Raw genomic sequence first — 20,475 nt, 5'->3', positions numbered from 1 at the left:
AAAATATCAATCGCGACCTCGTCTCGCGCTCATGTATTCTATATGCATATAGGATAATTACTTAACATATTTATTCCGATCAACTGTTTGCACCTCATAAAATTCTCAAAGGTACCCTTTAATATGTTAAACAAGATGCTATTCAAACATTATCATGCATTATCACATTACTACGTGACAATGGTTGTTAATTAAATTAAAACGGATAATTGAAACTGTAACGTAGCATAGTATAGTCTTATCTCTTCACAATTTAGCTTATCATAGTTTAGTGCAATTTTATTTTAATCAAAGCAATCTATTTAATTTCTCGTGAGAAAATTCATACTGATTACATTATTGTGTCTATATGTGATTTAATCTAATGTTGCATAAAATAGTGTATTTCTGTCAATTCTTTGCAGTCATTATTATAAGGATCGCATTAAGGTGTAATCTGTATCTCATTCAGATGATATTCATCTATTACTTTTATCAGAGAGGATCTTTCGGAAGAGTAGAAAAGAAAGTCAAAGTACTTTCCTGGAAAAAGTAGCTAAAGAAAATCGTTATGTGTTTATTCAGACTTTTTTATAAAAAAATAATCTTTTATTTAAAAAATTCTAGTAATTTCAATTTTTTTTTCTTTTTGAAAAATGATCATTTGATATAATCATATAGATATATTTCTTTATATTATTGAATAGTGTAATACTAAGTGCGTATAAAATTTAATAAATAATAAATAATAAAAAATAATAAATTAGTGACGCATGCGTTGTAAGACGCATAATAAAAATTATTATGATTAAAAATAGAAAAAAGTAATAAATTTGGACTTATGCTTCATATAGTAAACTGCAGTAAAATATAGTAAGCTAATATTCTATATCGATAACTAAGATTTTTAATCTAAAATTCTCTTTTTAAATTTGAAATACTGAAATTTAATTTAGATTAAATTTGTTTATTGCTTATTGTTGATTAATTAATAAATTATTTTGATCAAAATTGCAAAATAAAACTGATATTTCCATTAATTAATACACGTGTGGCTTTTGTAACATTTCATTTGCATACAATTTCCAAATGTTTTACATTTTATTATCTGATGAAGGAATTATATTATCAACAGCATCTGCCGTTAAGTGAACGCCAACTCTCCTCTTATTTTGAGAACAGGAATATATTTGGCAAAAAAAAAGAAATACAGTTCAAGTGACGCGATTAAGTAATAACGAATAGAAGCAACATCAGAAAGATAATCATAAAATCAGAAAACGGAATAAGATATTATACTAGCTCTATCAGTAGGAAAAATTTATTCATAAATAAAAAAAAATTTTTCATCAATTATTATATTATTTAGTTCTTTATAAAAGAATATAAGGCGTCTCTTATATTTTTTTTATATTTATTTTGCGCATTTTTAATACGTGCACACATCTTATACGCGTATTTTTATAAATTTTTACTTTGATATTCTTTTTCAGGAAAAATTTGATACACTATTATTTTTTGTTAAAAATATATATATATGTAGTCTCTCTCGATCTCAATATAAATTATTTTAGTAAACTATTATAAAATGAATCATAAATACAATCACAATTTCACGTAAATATAATTGATCAAAATTGGATAATCTAATCTTGAAAATAATTGATTAATTTTATGAATTTATATTATCACATATATATATATATATATATATATATATATATATATATATATATAGTTGGAAGCTTTAAACATGATTAAGCATATTACAATAAATGGATTCATATGCACGACACAGCAAAGTGTTAAAAAGTGTCGTGTATAAATATCTATCTCTCTCGTCCCGTTGGCTTTCGAGTTTTTGCACGATATTTTGCCGAGAATCCACCCCTGTTTCACCGACATGCTTTTTGCATATATGTATATGGTAGACGCGCACACTCCTTCGATGAGCGCGTGCAAGGGCGTCCTCTCGACTATGGTGTGCACTCTCATAATTTCCAACCTGAAAATTTATAATAGTGCTATGTGAATGTACGCATTTTCTGAACAAAATGTTAAACATAGATATTCCATTTTTTGTGAAAGATTTTCTTGTGCTTTTATGTGCTAAAAAAAAATTTAATTACATCATACGCAGGTTGCTCATTTTTATAATAACTTAGTTTATTACATAATTTCAATTACAAATGTAGACATTAGAATAGACATTTTCTACATTTTTTGTCGTCGATTTAATATAGATACGCGTATCAAATCTTTTTTCGGAAATGTAATAATTTTATCAAGTTTATTAATATTATCCGACATCATAATTTTTCTTAATTAGATGTTAACAGTGCAAAAGATGAGTTGAAAAATTTTTTGGCTTTTCATTGTTTTGTTTTGTGCCATATATCCAAGAAAAAGAATTCAGAGAGAAGCGCTTTCTTTAGCTTGCCACGACCATATGGCGCTACATAACGATTTTCTTCTCTACGTTTAATTTTCTCCATCAATCGATACACATCGTCGATACCACGAATCAACGATATTGTAGAGCTTTTCCCTAGATTGCAAAAAATTGAAACAAAACATATAAGTCGCGAGCTTATTCCTCGGCAAGAAAAAAGTGCCGGTAATAAAACGAAGCGGAAACGGCGCGAAGCTCTCGCACTTTTATCCTCATGATAGTGTCGACCTTCCCTGACAACAACGCATGTCCACATACACGTCGTGTGTTGATGAGGATTCCTGCAACTGGGTGGGGCGGTATATGAGCGCCTGCGTTAGATATCCAGGAGCGTTTCTCTCTCTCTCTCTCTTGGGTTATTCTTAAAATATCCACGATATCCTATTATTATGAAATTCGAATCACCGACGGCTTGTCATTAATCATAAATTCTTTTTTTTCCTCCCTTCCTCTCTCTCTCTCTCTCTCTTTCGCTCTCTGTAACTGGATGACTAGTGTCGGTAAATGCCACGTCGTGCTCCACTCGCCGTATATCCATACAGGTTTTATATAAGTCTTCCGCGTATCCATGCTCGACTTTTTTCTTTTTCACGATCTGTCCCCAACTATACGCATCCCCTTCTTTTACGCCGACTCACCCCTTTCATTCTTGCTCTCTGTCTGCTCGGTAAATCCGGCACGATTCACGTCGGTCCGCTGAGCGAAATGATAAATCTACGGACGATGAGCGAAGTGTTTGCTCGCCTTCGCACTTACGGATCGACTTTTATCTCGAAACCCACGGGTCAGGCCTTATGTTAGTAAGAAGCAGACAACCGGTAGCAAAGTGGCAGCAAGAGGAAAATTTATATCGGCGTCGAGGACAATGTCTGTACGGATGTGTACCTATACGCAGGGATATCCGCTGGATCGGTAAACTTAGGAAAAAATATTACACAAACGCATATTTTCCGTTAACTTTTAGCAGTCATTTAATATTATACATTTTGTTTTCTTTTGTTTCCACGCTTCTAATAAATTTTCTTTGTCGAAAGAGGAAGGAGGGCGAAATTCGCGAAAAACAATTATGAACATCTATTATAAGAATGTTTTTTTATAAATATTTTATAAAGAAGAACATTCATGATAATTAAAAAAATCTGAATCTGCTTATACATACATACATACATAAGAGATTTATCAATTCTCATATTTTTTTTTATTTTTTTTATTTTTTTGTGATATGCATGTGACAAGAAGAAATTAACTGATGTCAACAAAGTTTGGAAAGATTAAGAACTACTGCGTTTTATAAAGTTTCAAGAGAATATTGTAAGAACGTAAAGAGAAGGAACGCTCATATCAACTTATTGAAGACTCCCGCTTAAAACGTTGTTTTGAGCAAACTTTTAAATCTTTGGAAAGAATGTTTGATAATTTTGAACTTTTGCGCAAGACGATATATATAGATTTTTCCATAGATGATTGGCTCCGCTTGTGAAACTTTTGGACGATCTAACAAAGATTTTGCATCCTCCGATAAAATAGTAAGGGCTGAAGGAGTCAACGAGCGGTTGGTGCCCGTATGTGACGTGAAATTTATGGTCTGGTAATTTAGAGAGAATTTAAAACATTCTGCTGGAATAAAATTGCGGAAAACACCTGCGCGCCATCCATGCGAGAAGCCTATCTCGCGCTTTTCGGATTACAAGATAAAAAAAGTGAGCGTTGCCGGCGCGTTAATGAGATACACAAGAGTGGAAATTTGCGAATTTGAATCAATTTTTCTTTCTCGGATAAAGTAGATATTACTATCGGGCCGCGTACTTACTTATTGTGCCAGATGTATTGCGCTCTTCGATGAAGGTGCTGAGGGAAGAGATAGGAGCGGACGGGGATTGTTAAAGAAAGGACGGATAAATCGCACCGTCCACTAAGTACCTATCCGCAATAAGAGAGCACCCCCCCTCTCTTCCCACATAAGCCGGCTGGCACTCTGAGACCTCTTATCTTGCGCGCGAGCGCAAAATCCTATGTGACGATACAAAAGACGGGAAAAATTTTTGATATAAAAATAAAAAGTCAACCGTGACGTATGTGTATGTGTGTGAGTATGTGTCTGTCTGTCTGTGTGTGTGTGTGTGTGTATGTGTGTAAATAGAAGATTTTCATCTCGTAGGGCGGGACGCGCGCTGTCGTACCGGTGGAATTAAAGCGAGGGTAGATCGAACGATAAAAGGAGGACGACGGGAATTGTTCCGCATTTGCCTGTCCGTGACCAGCTCTTTTCTCATCCACGCGAACCTCAATCCATCCTCAACATGGCATTTCTCTTTAAAAAATGTACAAAAGCATATCGATTAGTTTGCGTATAACTGGAAAATTTGATTTTAAATATTAGAATAAAAGCTTTGCCTCACTCTTCGATATTAAACATTTTGGAAAAATTGACAATATTTGGAAATATATAAAGTTCTCGTTTCTTCATACATTATTATATTATTATTTCTGATTATTTTCAATTTAAAATTTTTAAATTTTGTAATATTCTAGAAAATTTAAATAACACTACAATATTATATACTGATTAAAAGTGGAAATTAAAACAATTTGTGCAAATTTCAATCTTTTTTGCATACCATTTTTGTATTTTATTTGAAAAAAATATCAAATGGTACCATCTCGCGAAGAGAAAATGCATGAATGGATTAAGCTCGGTTTACGGCACGCACAAAATCTTCGCTGAAGCGTGTGTCCCGCGATAAAATCCGTCTGGTTAGCTCGTATGTGCGCGCCGTTCCCGATTCGATTTTATCCCCAACAGTCGGTGAAAGAATTAAAGAGGCGATAGAAAAGTCTCGCGAGAAATGGCGGAAGAGTCGCGCACGTTCTGTGAACGTTTATACGTCAGCAATAAGACGATCCAGCCTCTCGCCGTTTCTTTCGCTTCCATACCCCTGCGACTTCGATTTATCGCAAATACGCGCGCGCGCGGAAAACCTCCATCTAGCACAAAGGGTGGCGCGGGAAAAAATAGTTCGAAGACGGTTAAAAAAAGATTGGTAGAAGTTTCCCGTCGACACACGCCAGGCGAAGGATTAAAGAATGGATAGATAAATCTCGTGAGAAATAGCGGATAAATCGCGCTCGTCCACTAAGCACACATACACCTATCCTCAATAAGATCCTGTCCCCTCCGGTTCCTTTTTCCTGCCTTCCCTCTTTCTTTTTACTCGCGTTCCAAAACTCGATTTATCTCACGCGCGTGAAATTCTTTCACTGCGATATGAACCGCACGAGAAAATTCTCAAAGACGTATGAGTAAAGACAGCTCCGCTCGAGCGAACGAATTCCCCACCTTGAAGTTTCTGCTTCGGTTGGGAAGTTCGCCGACGAGACAATGGAAAGAAACTGTACATATAAAGTTCACAACGAAATGGTAGAGTGATACAAATGAAGTAATGCGAATGCTAGAGGTTTATGACGGCGTGAGTTTCGCAACATGTTTCGTTTATTCTGTTTAATGGTTACGTATGATATAAAGGTGTTTTCTTTTTTTTATACGACATTATTGTGCATAATGATGATAATAATTGTTGCAATATTTTGATGAATAGTTTATTCAATTTTATACTTATAATGCGTACTAGAATTTTATTTTTATACATTGCGTGTGCGTTGATCATTATAATCATGAAGTTTTTGATAATTTTTGCATTCTTTCTCTTTTTCTCTCTCTCTCTCTCTCAAATCTATCCAATTCTGATATAAATTCATCTGTTAGAATAATATATTGCCATATATTGTTAGACAAGTAATATTATGATAGACATGTTAACATGCCAACATATAGAAACGAAATTCGATTATAGAAGAACAAATTGGTGAAAAATGAAAGATTAATACAACAATGCAACCAGTGGAAATTGAATTTTGCACAATTTTCCAGTTTGTTAAGCAATAACGTAATTAATTGCATTATCAGGAAACCGATAACAAAAGAAAACGTCTTTTTATAAACACGATTTTATATACACGATTTTTATTTTCTTTATTCTAAATTTCATTGGTTGGTTTTCTAGAGCTGTAATATAGACATTTATAAGACGTTACAGACATATATAAGTACATCGGAAATGGATTGACAATTGAATCCTACTTTAAAATGATTGCACCTACCTTCGAAAATACATCGATTTACCGAATAAGATATGAAAAAAGGAAAGTACATAGTAAGAGATATTATATAGGACAGTGACATAACCGAACTAAGCGAACTAAGCGAAATATCGGCCAACTATATCGGTTCATTCCCAACGACCCAACCTGAATTTTCAACTTTTCGCGATAGCAGAGCCGCGAAAAGAAAATTTTGTAAAGAAAATCGAAGAGGCGAAGAGAGACCCGGGGCGAGAGGAAGAGAAAAAAACGCGTTGTCACCTTCTTGCGCGTCTTTTTCCTCGACGAACGTGTCGGCGGCTAACGTACCATTCGTAATAAACGATAAAGGGAAATAAAAGTGGCTTCACCCAACAAGGAAGGGAAAACCGATGCGACCAGAGACGGAAGAAGGACAGACGTGGTGTGCGACTTCGTGGTTGGGAGCAGGAGAGGCAGGGGTAGAGAAAGAGAGGGACGGAGTGGAGCGCGTCGGCGTGTGTACCAGTCCGTTTCCAGCGACACGATGTGCTTCCCTGTGCTTTTTGTTTTAATTTCCTAGAGGCCACCGGCTCCCCATTTCGCTCCCCTACTCTTCCCTTCTCACATCCCTTTTTTTTTTTCCTCTCTTTGCTCTCCCCTTATCCTCCGTCACTGCTCGCCGTCTCCCTCGTGGGAGCTCCGCGAAATGTACCACGGTGGTTTTCAGCACTGTGTGGATGCTGTTAGGTATATATCCTCATCCTCCCTCTCCTGCTTCCGTCCCTCGGCTCTTCTCCGTCGGCTTTCCTCCATCCTCCCACGCCGTCCCCACCACGCCCTGTCTCGCGCTTTCTCTCTCTCTCTCTCTCTCTCTCTCTCTCTCTCTCTCTCTCTCTCTCTTTTCCCTCCTACCCGTTTATCCCTTCTCCGCGACGGGTTCTCTCATGCCGCCACCCCTCCGCCACGGAGTAAAGGGCTGAACCGGCCAGTGCAATTCCCGACGAGATCGGTGTCGAATCCGCGCTCCTGGTCGTCCGCGATCGCACGTCAATCTCCGACGCGCACGTCATCGACGTCTTTTTTATCTCGACGTATGGAAGAATTTTTCAAAGCGAGTTATCATTGTTTTTTTAATTAAATCGACAATAATGTGACAATCTCTCTGAAATATTATCGAGAAGTCGAGGACCTTTAGAATCTTTCAGAATAGGGTGGGTGGGGATTAACAAAGAAGTGAAAAAGCGATATGGACGAAAAGTGATACGTGGCGGGGGGTGAACACGACGCAGGATTATATCTGAGAACACGGAATATAAATTTACAATCGAAATTTTGGAAGAAATTAATCGCAGCAATGTCAACACCGTGCGACGTTTGTTATGGCGCGTGGAACCGCGATCCAGCGATCCGATCCAGTGATATCGTGCCGCGACACGTAAGTTTCTTTCCACGCGTCACAGCGGATTCTCGGAGAGGAGGATTCTGCGAGAATTCGGTGGTTTCCGTATGCGGTCTCGTATTGATCGGATCCACATCGTGGATCCTAGACGATGGACTAGATCCTGTGATGCGAGTAGTTTTCTCCACCCTTTTCCTTCACCGTAGCTTCGAGTTATTTTCGGCGCCCGTTTGATGGACGGGTTATCCTACGCACGGGTATTGTTATCTCGAGTAGACAGCACATTCCGAGATTTTGCGCGGTGAAATTTTTACAGCGCAATTCCATTCTCGACGTTCTCGTTAATTGAACACGCCCGCTGATCGACCGATCGGCCGAATCCGCTTAACTCGCGAATCCGGGATTTAGTCCTTTCTTTTTTTATGCGAAATCCTTATGACTGTCATTCGCTAGCACGGATGCGCCTGCCTCCGGCAATTAATTAAAATAATCTCTTGGTGCGCCCATCGTGCGTAAATTATTACACGGTAATACCAGGCGTGTCCGCAAAGTTCCAGGATTGAATGAATGAAACGGATCAGAGCGAACAGGGAAGATAGATTGATATTGGCACAAATGTCAACCTATTGTTTCCAGATCAATTTTTGTTGAATTTACATTATATTCGACCACTTAATTAAACAATAACTATCCCTATTTTGTTAAATCAATCTCTAGGCGGATGTAAAATTGAGTTATTTTAAATTGAGTTAATTTCAATTCAACGTTATTTAATTTCCATGTCGTGTTATATTGAATGCTATTGTGCAGGTGACGTCACTATAAATCGCTTTTCGAAAAAGCCTTTGTTTGACATTCTTCTTTATACTCGTACAAGCTTTGATTTTTTTGAATATTATCTTATGATTGCGGCTGAAATCAACACCAAAAAGGAATATAGCCTAGCATATTAAAATTATTAGAAGCTACATATTACGCAAAGGCATTTGTAATACATTATTAAAAATTACCGAAACGAACAAATGTGAAACATAATTAAGAATAAAAATAATACAAATATAAAACACTCATGAAAGTATGAAAAAAGGGGAAAAATTATATTTAATCTACTAAATTGCTTTTTTAAATTTTCATTATAACTAGAAAAAAATATTATATATGTTTTTAAAACATAAATTACTTTAATTAATAATTTAAATAATAATAGGAATTCTTTTCATATTCCAATTTTATAATTATAAATATTAAATGCAGATTTTTTATTAATTATAAATTAGTAGTTAAATGATAATTATAATAACTAAATAAATTGTTATATAGCTATATAAATAAAAAAGAAGAATAAAAAAGTTTTATTGCAAAATATTTATTAAAAATTGCCCGAGATCTTACTATTGCGTTTGTAGCAATCAATAACTGCGCGTTACATTCTTTCGGTGAAAGATTTTCGATGTTCCATCTAGAAGTCCTGAAACTTTTATTGGACACATCTTGCAATCCGTCTGACACGTCTGGTACGTCGTTACAATACGTTGCATTTCAAACGGACACCGTTGCTAGATTGTATTAATTGAATCGAGATAGATGAGATCTTTCTAATTTACATGAGGAGATAGTCTGATTTCTTTCGGCGACATTTTATTTCACTTTCTTGCGGTATATTGAAATATGCGTGGTAGAATTGGATTGAATACTTTGACATTTATATTGGACCTAAAGCATTTGATATTGAACGTATTCAGAAATAACTTGGAATTTGTTATCAAGTAATTCCTATGAGAAAGCATATTACCTTTTTATGTACTATTTAAATCAGAAAAAAACCTTATTTTATTATTATTTTATATGTTATAGATATATATGAGCACATGATAAACAAATTTGTATATGAATTACGATCGCTTATCATCACATTATTATATTTAGGAAACATTTTTTATACATGTATGTCTATCGCATATATCTTAATATTCATTATTCTTTTCATATTGCCAAATCTAATTGATATTTCTTGAGATTCTTTGTACAATTTTGTATTAATTTTTGTAAAACTAATAGAATTTTAATTTGATATTTAAATGTCAAGATGTTTAATGAAAAAAGTGAGTTAAAAAATTGTGAAAAAATAGTATTTGATCAAATTTCGAATTTAAACAACCAGTTAGTCAAAGAACATGTATCTAGAAATCAATAAAACTATATATGTAATACAGATGTACAAAATCTGTGTGCAGTGAATGCGCGAATATTTTGCCGTAAAAAACTTGATTTTTAATATCACATATTCGTATCATCATATGGATTGCGTCGCGTATCCATTTGCTCTTGTTGTGATGAGTTCCAGCTGTTCTTTCGGGCGTATTAATTGAATCTCGTCGCGAATTCGAATCAGCCTAGTTATCTATAATTCAGGTACTTGGAAGCCGCGCAAAATATTCGGCTCGTTTCTCTGATTTCTGCTTGTTATACCGTTCACGTGAGCATTTAATTGCGTACGTTTGTCTTCGCAACATCGCTACAGACAAAATTCAGCCGTTCGCTGAGGTGTACTAACAAGATTTTGTCGTAGATCAGGATAGACTGGATCGCATTAATTCACGTAAAGCCCGTAAGCTGTGAAAGACGTTGCCGCATTTTCCGCCTTCTCCGCGTTCAAATTTTTGCAAAGATTTATGGGAGATGTCTGTTAGATAGATTTGTTCTGTGTTGAGCAGCGCAATTATATTCTTTAAAATAATTTTGTTTTTTAAATATATATTATATTTCTTTTATTGATTATATATCTTTTTTTTATATATAATTATATAGTTAAACCTTCTTCTCTCTCTAAATAAATAAATAAATGTAATAATAATAATTTAATAATTTTACTTTTCACCATTAAAGTTAATAAATTTTATAAATTTGTTGATTTTGTATATAAAACTTTGAGAATTTTTAATATTTTATGTTAATATCTTGAATGAGAATTTTAGAATTATTAAAATATCAGGAAAGTTAATTATTTATGATTATCCTACATTTGGATTTGGGGTAACTTATCAATATTTCCCGCAATCAGGTTATTTATTTCACTTTTATTTTTTTAGCATATAGAGAGAATATTTGATGCTAAAATTAAAATGTTATTATGTTTGCATGCATTACAAATAAATTTCACACAGGATTGTTGTTTGTATGATAAATGCATACGAAAAACCGCGGTAACGTAACATATTTAATCATTCATTAAATTGTTATTATTGGCCGCTAATTAAATTGTTATTTTAAACAATATTTTTTAAGCTTAGCATCTCTATGGAAAATAACAAACGACTCGTTTTACGTAACAAGCATATTTCCGACTCTTGAAAAATCCTTTGCCGTAACGCACTCTCGCCAAATTTTGTTCTAGAAATATGACCGTCGCGCGCCCATAACACGGTACTGCACACACTCTACTCCGACGAATTATTTTCTAACCCCCATAAAAGTTGCACGTAAGTCCTCCCTGGGGTTGCGTAAGGTCTTTCCACGTTACCAGGTCATGTCGTCATATTCACCTCTCTGTTGGGTCTTTAATAATTACTTTGGTTGGATTTGAACTGATCCTCACGACGTGCAGCATCCTATATTTGAACGCGCGAGTTAATATTCCGGTGAATCGAAATAAAAATGACACCGCCTTTTATTTTCTACGCCTTATCCTACCGCACGTGTGCCCATTCCGTATGCATACGACTATGTGCGGATTATGCCGTTCTCGCGTATGTAGGACATACAGGAACTCTCTATACACAGTTGGCTCCTTTTTAATTGAATTCCTTGTATAGCTGACTTTACTTCTTTCTTAAGTAATATTAAATAGTTTTGCATTTTTATTCTTACAAGAAACCTTTTTCGGCATATACAATATGTACTTTGATTTTTAATTAATCTGATGCTTTTGAATATTTTTTTGACGGTACGTATAATAAATAGCTGTTTCTCTCTTTCTTACATCAATTTATACTCAATATATCTATTTCACTTTTTAAAATCTATCTTATATTTATGTATTTTTGCTTTAATAAAAATTTTAATTGCGACTTGTTATAAATATTAAAAGTATTTTTATTTTTTAAAATTTCTAAATACCTTCGTAAATAAAGTTTTGTATTTTTAATTATACATGTGAAAATGACCAATAATGCAAAGAATATGTTTTCATAATTTTATTAAAATAATCTCATTCACATATGAAGCGCTAATTATTATTTCTTATTAGCATTCATATATGCATAAAGTTTGCGCGTACATATTACATTTTTTTTTTTCTTTTTTGAGAAATGCATATAGCAGAGAAGAAAAAATTTGCGATTCAGATATTGGGCACTTTCCTATTTCCTTTTAAAATCCACTTGATATTTAAAAAAAAAAAAACCGACCCAAGAGTAGATTTAATCCGAGCTATAAATTTCCGGCCGTGGAGGGCATCCAAGTTATCTTGCGTAATCAGGTACGGGGTTAATGAAGGAGGTAATTTCGGGGCGTAATTTGCGAGCTACGAAATGTTGTAGATGATTCAGTTGGTGGAAGAAGTAGGGTCAGTTGGAATAATATTGAAAAAGCAATGCGACTAAAAGTGAATCTCTTAAGTAAGCGTGATTATTTCGCGAGTCAATCGAGGATATGGAAGGAAAGAAGGAGCCTAACTTGATAATCTTACTTCCCGGTGATATAAGCAGAAGCGAAGAAGTGCTTTAAACAATCGCGAATTGGATACGATTCTTTTCCAAAGTTCTTTAAGTGATCGTTTGATAAAAGCATTAGCTTTTCCAAGTGAACGTGAACGTGCAATTTATCGTATTCCAATAACAGCAAGATAATGAAATAACAAAAAATGCTCTCGCTTTTTTGTCTATGTTATCAAATTCAATTGAGACTGCCTTTCTCATATATCTACATATTTTTTATTATTTATTTTTATTCCCAGCTATTTTATTTTAATATTTTCTTTATATTATTCCTTATATTTTATTTTTGTATAATTATGAATTTAAAAGAATACAATTAAAATAATGATAATAATAATATTAACGCTCCAGTTTATTTTTTATGATTATTAAAAATAATCATAAAAATAAAGCTCATGTACAAACAAATCTCAAAACAATTAAATCATTTTGCCGGCATAATTTGAAATGATACTTGGAACTTTTAAAGGGCTCTTATATTCGACCATGTCGGCATTAATATTGACATTTTGTGTGCTCTCTCATTTTCATTGAAAGTAATAATAACTTGTGACAGCGTCGCAAAAATGGACCAGCAATTACATTGGAGAGAAAAAGAATTTCGCGGAGAAATTTCGCTTTTGTTGTTTCTTGCGTCTGCTGTATTTCTTTTCGTTCGAGAAGCGCGCTTTTCCGACGATCAGAAAAAGCGGCACGAGAGAGTTTGGTTACATCGCATTTTACAAGATTACGCGCCATAATCGGACAGGTCGCGCTCGTCGAAAAAAGTTCATTCAGAAAAAGGCGGACAGAAATGTGGGAAGAACAGGCACGCGATGATGAGAACTGATTAATCCTGCATCTTGGCGTTGGATAATGCTAATTTGTCGGTACTTTCTTATTTCTTCGTTATCCACTCTGCCTGCGAATCGACGATTGAAAAAGTCCGACATTCAGAACCAAAGAGAGTTGTCACTCGACGAACGATTGGTGACAGGAGTCGAACAGAGAAGAGGTACGGGGATGAGGGGAGGAAAAGAGATAGACAATTAAATGCCAATAATTGCGGCGATTACCAACCGATAAATCGCCATTATCGACAACTTCATTTAACGCATTAATTTCTCCAGGCATTGAGTGCAACATGCGGTTACGATCCGTAAATGATTATTTTAATTGTACAATATCGCGTTTCCCTGGGCTAATTGTTCGCTATTCAAAGCGATAATATGCAACGGCAAACATTGCGTTGATAGTACGAGTAACGGAGAGGAAGAAGAAGAAGAAGAGAAACGGGGAAATAGGTCGAATAGTTTAATATTTGCACAGGCGGTTGTGAAAGATAAAAGGGAATAGTCGACTACAAAAGAGAGCGCTACCTTTCGCGGTCGACAACAGTGCAGGATTTGTTGCATTATAAAAGAGGTTGATTGTTTGAACGAATTCCAATTTTAATCGCGTGCGACTTTGCGAAACTATGCCACGGATAGTCTGAGCCCACGATTCTCCCATAAACAGTAGATTAAAGGTTGTACAATGTCAGCTTCTAAGGCATAATCTCTTCGTAAGAAAGAAAAACACAATGCACGCTTGGAAAACGTCACTGCCTGTTTGTCGAAGTTATTTTCCCAGAGGATCGCGTACGACCAGATCTCAACAATTTTCTATTTTTTTTTTTTTTTGTTTTCTTTATCGGATACGTTTCGGTTGGCCGCGCGAACAATTGCGCCGCACAGAGGTTCTCAATCGGGAAACTTTTAGTGGTGCAAGCGTCTACAAGTCGGATAATTTAATCAATTTTATCCTAAAAAAAACAATTACGACAGTACTTTGACAGAAAAAGGACAGAAAAGAGGTAAGAAATATATTTGTAACCTTATTTTTATTGCTTTCTTCTTTCTCTCAAGACATTTAAAAGTTTAGAAATTGATCTTACGTTTAAAAATTAATTTACCAGTGAAAACATAGAAAAAGTCATGTAGAAAAGAAGAGCGTTTAGTTTCACAAACCCAACTCCCATTGATCGTTAAGCAAAATCAAACATATAGCTTAACGAAGTATATACGCATCGATAGAATTGGGAAGCCCTGATGTAACGTACGTTTTTTGTATGCCCATTGGTTTGTACATTTTATCGCCTTTAGTGGTGCAATATTTTCTATGTTCAATACGAGAGAAGCCGCAATCTCTTACACAAATTCATACACACATATTACACACATTCGCGTATATGTAACCCTAACCCCGATATATTTTTCTTATTCTAATATTATCTTTTGATATTAAGTACAAAATAGATGCTCAGATCTATCTAAAATTTTTAATTATAGGTAAAAAAAAGTATATAATTATCTTCTCTTTAAATACAGTTTTGGTTTATGCTAAAACTTCTTTTTTAATAATAAAGTAGCTATTATTTGTAAGTAAAAATTATGAATCCGGATTTGAAAGCCGGATATTCGAAATCCAGGATCCAATCTGAGATCCGGATTTGTCTTAGAATCCGGTTTCCCATATTCTACAATTTTATGATAATGAATTTGAGTCTATATTACACTTACACCATAGAAGCTCAAGAGCAATCTCGTTGAGCGATAAGAGTTGGTTATAATTAATTGAATTAGCACATTTCTAATGCAGTAAAATAAGTCTACTTAGCTTTATAATTTGTAATAATACGAGAAATTGAATTTTGGAATCGGTAATGAATTTAGATCTCAACAAATCTGACTGTTAGATTCACTTTTATACTCAAATTTATCAAATCCGACTTATCAAAATCAGGATATTCGGATGCATCTCTCAAACTCTAAGTCCTAAATTTATAATTCTCTGAATTTACATTATACCCTTTGTAAAGCAAAGAAAATTTATTTTCTAGAAATGTGAATACATTTTTGTTGAAAAAGCGAAATATTTTCATATTCGACAAGACTTTAACTTGTTTTTATATAATTGTTTTAAAGTAATTGGTTAAATATCTTAATTATCGCGCTTTATTTAGCTTTATAATGAGTTTTCTGGATAAACTGACACAATCAAAATTTAAAATAAAATTGCCCGCGATATGCTGCGTATGTTATTTTTCTTGTTGGCAAGTAGATATTATCTTGTCATTGTCGAGTAATTTATAAAATATACCTTTTATCATAAAATTCTCCGAAGACTTGTTCGTGCGTCATTTAATTATTATTATTAACGATTAATTAAAGATATTTAAATTTTAAAAATTGTTAAAATAAATATCACAGTAAATTTCACAAATATTTCTTACTTTAGATTTACATATATAAACTTAGAAATTATTTTTCAGCTATAATCATTAATAAAGACGAATCGTGTGATTATTTTTTTAGTTATAACTGACATTTTATCTTCTATATTATCATTTTCTTAAAATAAAATTGAAGATTTATCGTATTATTCATTTAGATTTTATTTTTTCTTTTGTTTGGTAATATTTCATAGCACCTCATGTACATTACCTTTATCGTAAATTTTTTGCATTTCAGAACGCATATTTTTAAGATACTTTAAAATATATATTTTCGAAATTTTTTCTTCTGACAGAGAGATATTTTTTCTTTATAATCATACAAAATTTATGATAAATTAAATACATAAAAGTATATAATGTTTTTGCACATTACATAGAAATATAATCGAGAAATGCAATTGTTCAAGGGACATAATAAAGAAATTTAATCATCACGGTGCACTGCTTGTCATAAAATAAAGTGCATTATCGAGCTATCATTTATATCTGACCAACTACACTTCCATTGCATATACATACACACAGCGCGCCACATTACTCTTTACTGCGTACATTTTAACACCTAACTCCGTTATCAGGGACGACCCGCTTGAAACTTTAATGGCACCTTAAAAGCGCGACATTTTATACCGCGATTAAATATATGCATTAAATATATGCATATTTCTAATTATAGTTTGCTTGCATTATTTGCTCAGTATTATTATTTCTATGACAAAAAAAAAAAATAATACATACAACAAGATCAATTCCGCAAATGTACATATTTTATCGTTTAATTCGTGTTGTAGAGGATTTCATTATTGTTAACAGGATTTTCAGTGTTTGCCATTGACATAGACACAAGAACATGCCTAGTCTGTCGGTGAGATAGATCGAATGTCCTTGTTGATTGCTTCCTTCAGTTCCCCGGCGTTCCACGATGATCAATGATACTGTCGATAATGATGAACGACGTATCAGAACCGCATTTTTCTATGGTCGGCTCCCTCTTGAAACTCCCGATCGAAATTTCATACGCCGCTTGAAAGAAAGTAAAGATTTGTAAGTGCCTCGTAAGATTTCGATAAAGCTTCATTTGTACGTCTAAACTTTATACTTATTTCTCAGAAAAGATTTTATCGTTCACTGAACTATAAAATGATTGTTGTATGTCAAATATTATTAAGAGATAATTTTCGAGTAAAACGCGAGTACATTTTTTTTCTGAAAAATATGAAACTTCTCAGTTAAAACAATTTCGTCGCTGACATCGTCCTATACTCGTATACTCTGGCATGTTAGGCAATTTAATCTCATGCCCCTGCAATTTTTAGTTTCTGCACCGATCACGTGTTGACTTCGGTCCGCGCTTGGTTTTGCAATTTTCGGAAAATTCCATTGCAGAGACACTAGAATGAAAAAAAGATGAAAAGTTTTTGCGATATAACGAGCAAAATATAGTTTATCGCAATTTTGATAACAGTCTCTCTTGTAGATTTAATCTCTATACGCGAGTCAGCAAAAGAGATTGCCTGAACAAAAGGAGAGCATATCGAAGTCTCTAATGGAAAAAATAAGCGCAGTGACGATATACATATACAACGTTATTTTCTGTAAAGCTTTCAAGCGGGATAATAGTGCCAAGAAAAGCGGAGGAGAGTTAAGCGACACGTAAACAAGTTACACGCCACGGCAACGTTTTTTTGCGCTACCGGAAGTCCCAAGCGGCAGAAGAGTGAAGATGTCTCGATCATTCGTCTCTTTCTCTCTTAGCTGCACTATAATATATCAAATGTATCACACATTTTTCTTATCATTTCTCCAATGTGTTCTCAATATAAGATTGCCTCAGGACAGTCTTTAGCGTTTTCTACGTGAATAACGCCGAAAAACGCTTCTTTGATATCAATAAGGTCGCAAAATGCTATGAACAAAATCTAGACAAATGACAATAAGTAACAACGAAAATAAGTGATTTTGGATTTTCACAAAATAAACAGTAATTTGCATGTTAAAATTACTCACTGTGCGCGCACAATTATTCTTAAATAATAATCACGTAGTAACGTCATTATGAGAATTATTAAAACGCGCGCAATGGATAATTAGCCGGAATACTCGCATGAAATAATGCGAATTTATCTTGTCATGACTAATGATGTTTATGTAGCGCATTATATTCTTCTGTGAAAGTGAATGTAAACTAAGTGCAATGTACTGTATAAATTAATCATTATATTCATGCATATTTTAAGTTATCTTTTAAATATATTTTTTAATTAAAAATATCTTTTAAATATATCTTTTTAATCCGCCATTATTTATCGAAGAACGCGCTGCATGAGCATAAATATATTTTTTCTTTTTTCAAGTTGAATTTATTATACAAGTTACTTATTATCTTGTGTATTTATATATTTTCTACATTTTAATTTACATTTTCTCACTTTTAATTTACATTTTCTCACTTTTCAATTTATTTTGCATTTATATTTGCGTTTGTTATTTTTGTTTTATGTAATATATTGTGTACTGTTTCTTTTTACGTAATCTCAAGTTTCATTTGTTCTCTTTTCTCTCTATATATAGCTTAATATAAATAAAATTATCAATTTATCTATGTTATCTATGTTATCTTATTTTTTATAATATTTCTGCTAATCTTATGTGCTTAACTTTACTTTTTATTAAGAATATATATATATATATATATATATATATATATATATATATATATATTCAATTTTATTTAATATTTTATTTTACAGTATTTATTATTTGTATTGTTTTATTCTCGCTCAAACATTTAATGCAAAGTTATTCATTATTCCTACAAGGAAAATTTACTTTATATGTTATTAATAGAACAGGAAAAATTTGTAAAAAACACAAAGAAAAATTTCCCGCGATCTCGAAAACATAACTTTAATTTTTTTATTTGATTATTAGATTCTGGGAAATTTTTTGCACAAAAAAATCTCGACAACGGGGTTTAGAAAGTTTCGACGATTAGAGTTTTGTTATTTCTATTTCTATCTCACTTTTGGTTTCTCTCTCGATTTTTTTCTGCAATGTCGGTTACAACGCTTTGTTTAATTTTTGTCTTTTTAGTCGAGCTTTTTTGTCAATTAAATTACCTATTCCCCATTGTTGAATTCTACAAAAGCATGATAATGTAAGTATTAACAAAAGGATTAGTCAATTTGCGAGAAACGAGTGGAAATTAAGTGTAATATCGAGTTTTCTGGCTTTTAATTTGCTATGAAACCACGTTTATTCATAGCACCAACATTTTTCGCTCTCTGAAAATCTCGAGTATGAAGCGTTTCACGTTGAGGTCAACGGTACATATGCGGAAGGCTCGATAATCGGGTGCATGTGGTAGAATTTTTTATCAAAAGCATCTTTTTACGAAGCATCTTTTTACCAACCTTTCCTAAAACATTTCTCTTCCACATGCATTTTTAACATCTATCTACGCCAACATTTGCGGCGCTAATTATATTTTTTTTCTATATAAGCACTTTTGCAGTTGGCTCATTTTAAAAAAATTTCTGAAACACGCTAGTTATACTTTAAATATCTGTGAAATTAATTGAACGTTGTTTTTGTTTCGAAAAAAAATATAATTGATATAATGGATCGATTTATTATTAAGTTATAGAAGTATTGTTTGCATAAAAGGAAACTTTAATGGGTAACTGTAATATTTAAATATAGTGTGTATTTATATTTTGTATATATATTTATATAAATTTTACATACGATATATTCGTGATACATAATAATTGACTATGTGTAAATACAATTTGATTATTGATGAATATTAACAATATAAGTTTCATAAAGCCATTCTACGAATAATTCAAAATCCGCAGAATTGCCACATTAATTTTTGACAAAATTTTATGCACAATTGCGTAAAATTTATTTCATTTGATACACTCGATTATCTTTTATGCATACATATTTTTATCGTGTTATTTTACTTTTATTATTATTTTATCTATACATTTAATTCTATACAATGAATTATAATATTCCAAACTCTTTTATGTGTGTGTGTGTGTGAGTATATAGAAAATATGATTTTTTAATAAATAAATTTGAAATAAAATTAAAGAAATTGTAAAGATGTTTGAGTCTTATCATACAACAAAAATTTCAATTTGAAATATTTTATACCGTATTATTCTTCGTAAAAAAATTTAATTAGAAGTTGAAACACAACTAATTCTCTATAGGAGGAATATAATATTTACACTAACGATAACGTTAACATTAATATTAACTACAAACTTAATATGTAGATACATCAGTTTCTGCATAATACGATTTTTAAAAAATGTTAGCGAAACGCGTAACATTTACGACAAATTATGCACATGTATAATATGAGTCGATATCCAGTGCATAATGAGATCGTGTAATATGAATGAATATTAGACATCAAGACTACAGATTTTCAATTGATTACTTTTGCATACATTATACAGCTTTGCAAGCCGTTTGACATAATTGATAGCATCGGTGGGAAAGAATGATTTTAATTTTCAACGCGTTATTTTGAAAA

The 20,475-nt window shown here is 33.0% G+C and overlaps 1 protein-coding gene across 3 annotated transcripts in view; it reads left to right on the top strand.

Moving 5' to 3' along the window:
• LOC126855310 (lachesin-like) overlaps positions 1 to 20,475 on the top strand; it is a 91,683-nt gene that overhangs the window by 5,229 nt on the left and 65,979 nt on the right. Inside the window, exon 1 of one of the 3 annotated variants that reach the window (XM_050602851.1) lies at positions 7,564 to 7,985. The exons of 1 other annotated variant lie outside the window; for it this stretch is intronic. The gene's annotated coding sequence lies outside the window, so the exon portion shown is untranslated. Of the gene's footprint in view, positions 1 to 7,563; positions 7,986 to 14,481; positions 14,499 to 20,475 lie in introns of those variants that run through there. One more of the 3 variants, XM_050602849.1, reaches the window with a different exon arrangement.

This window comes from Cataglyphis hispanica, chromosome 15, assembly GCF_021464435.1.
Source record: "Cataglyphis hispanica isolate Lineage 1 chromosome 15, ULB_Chis1_1.0, whole genome shotgun sequence".
Taxonomy (NCBI): domain Eukaryota; kingdom Metazoa; phylum Arthropoda; class Insecta; order Hymenoptera; family Formicidae; genus Cataglyphis; species Cataglyphis hispanica.
The sequence above is the reverse complement of the archived record's forward strand: the minus strand, read 5'-3'. Positions and strand labels throughout refer to the sequence as shown.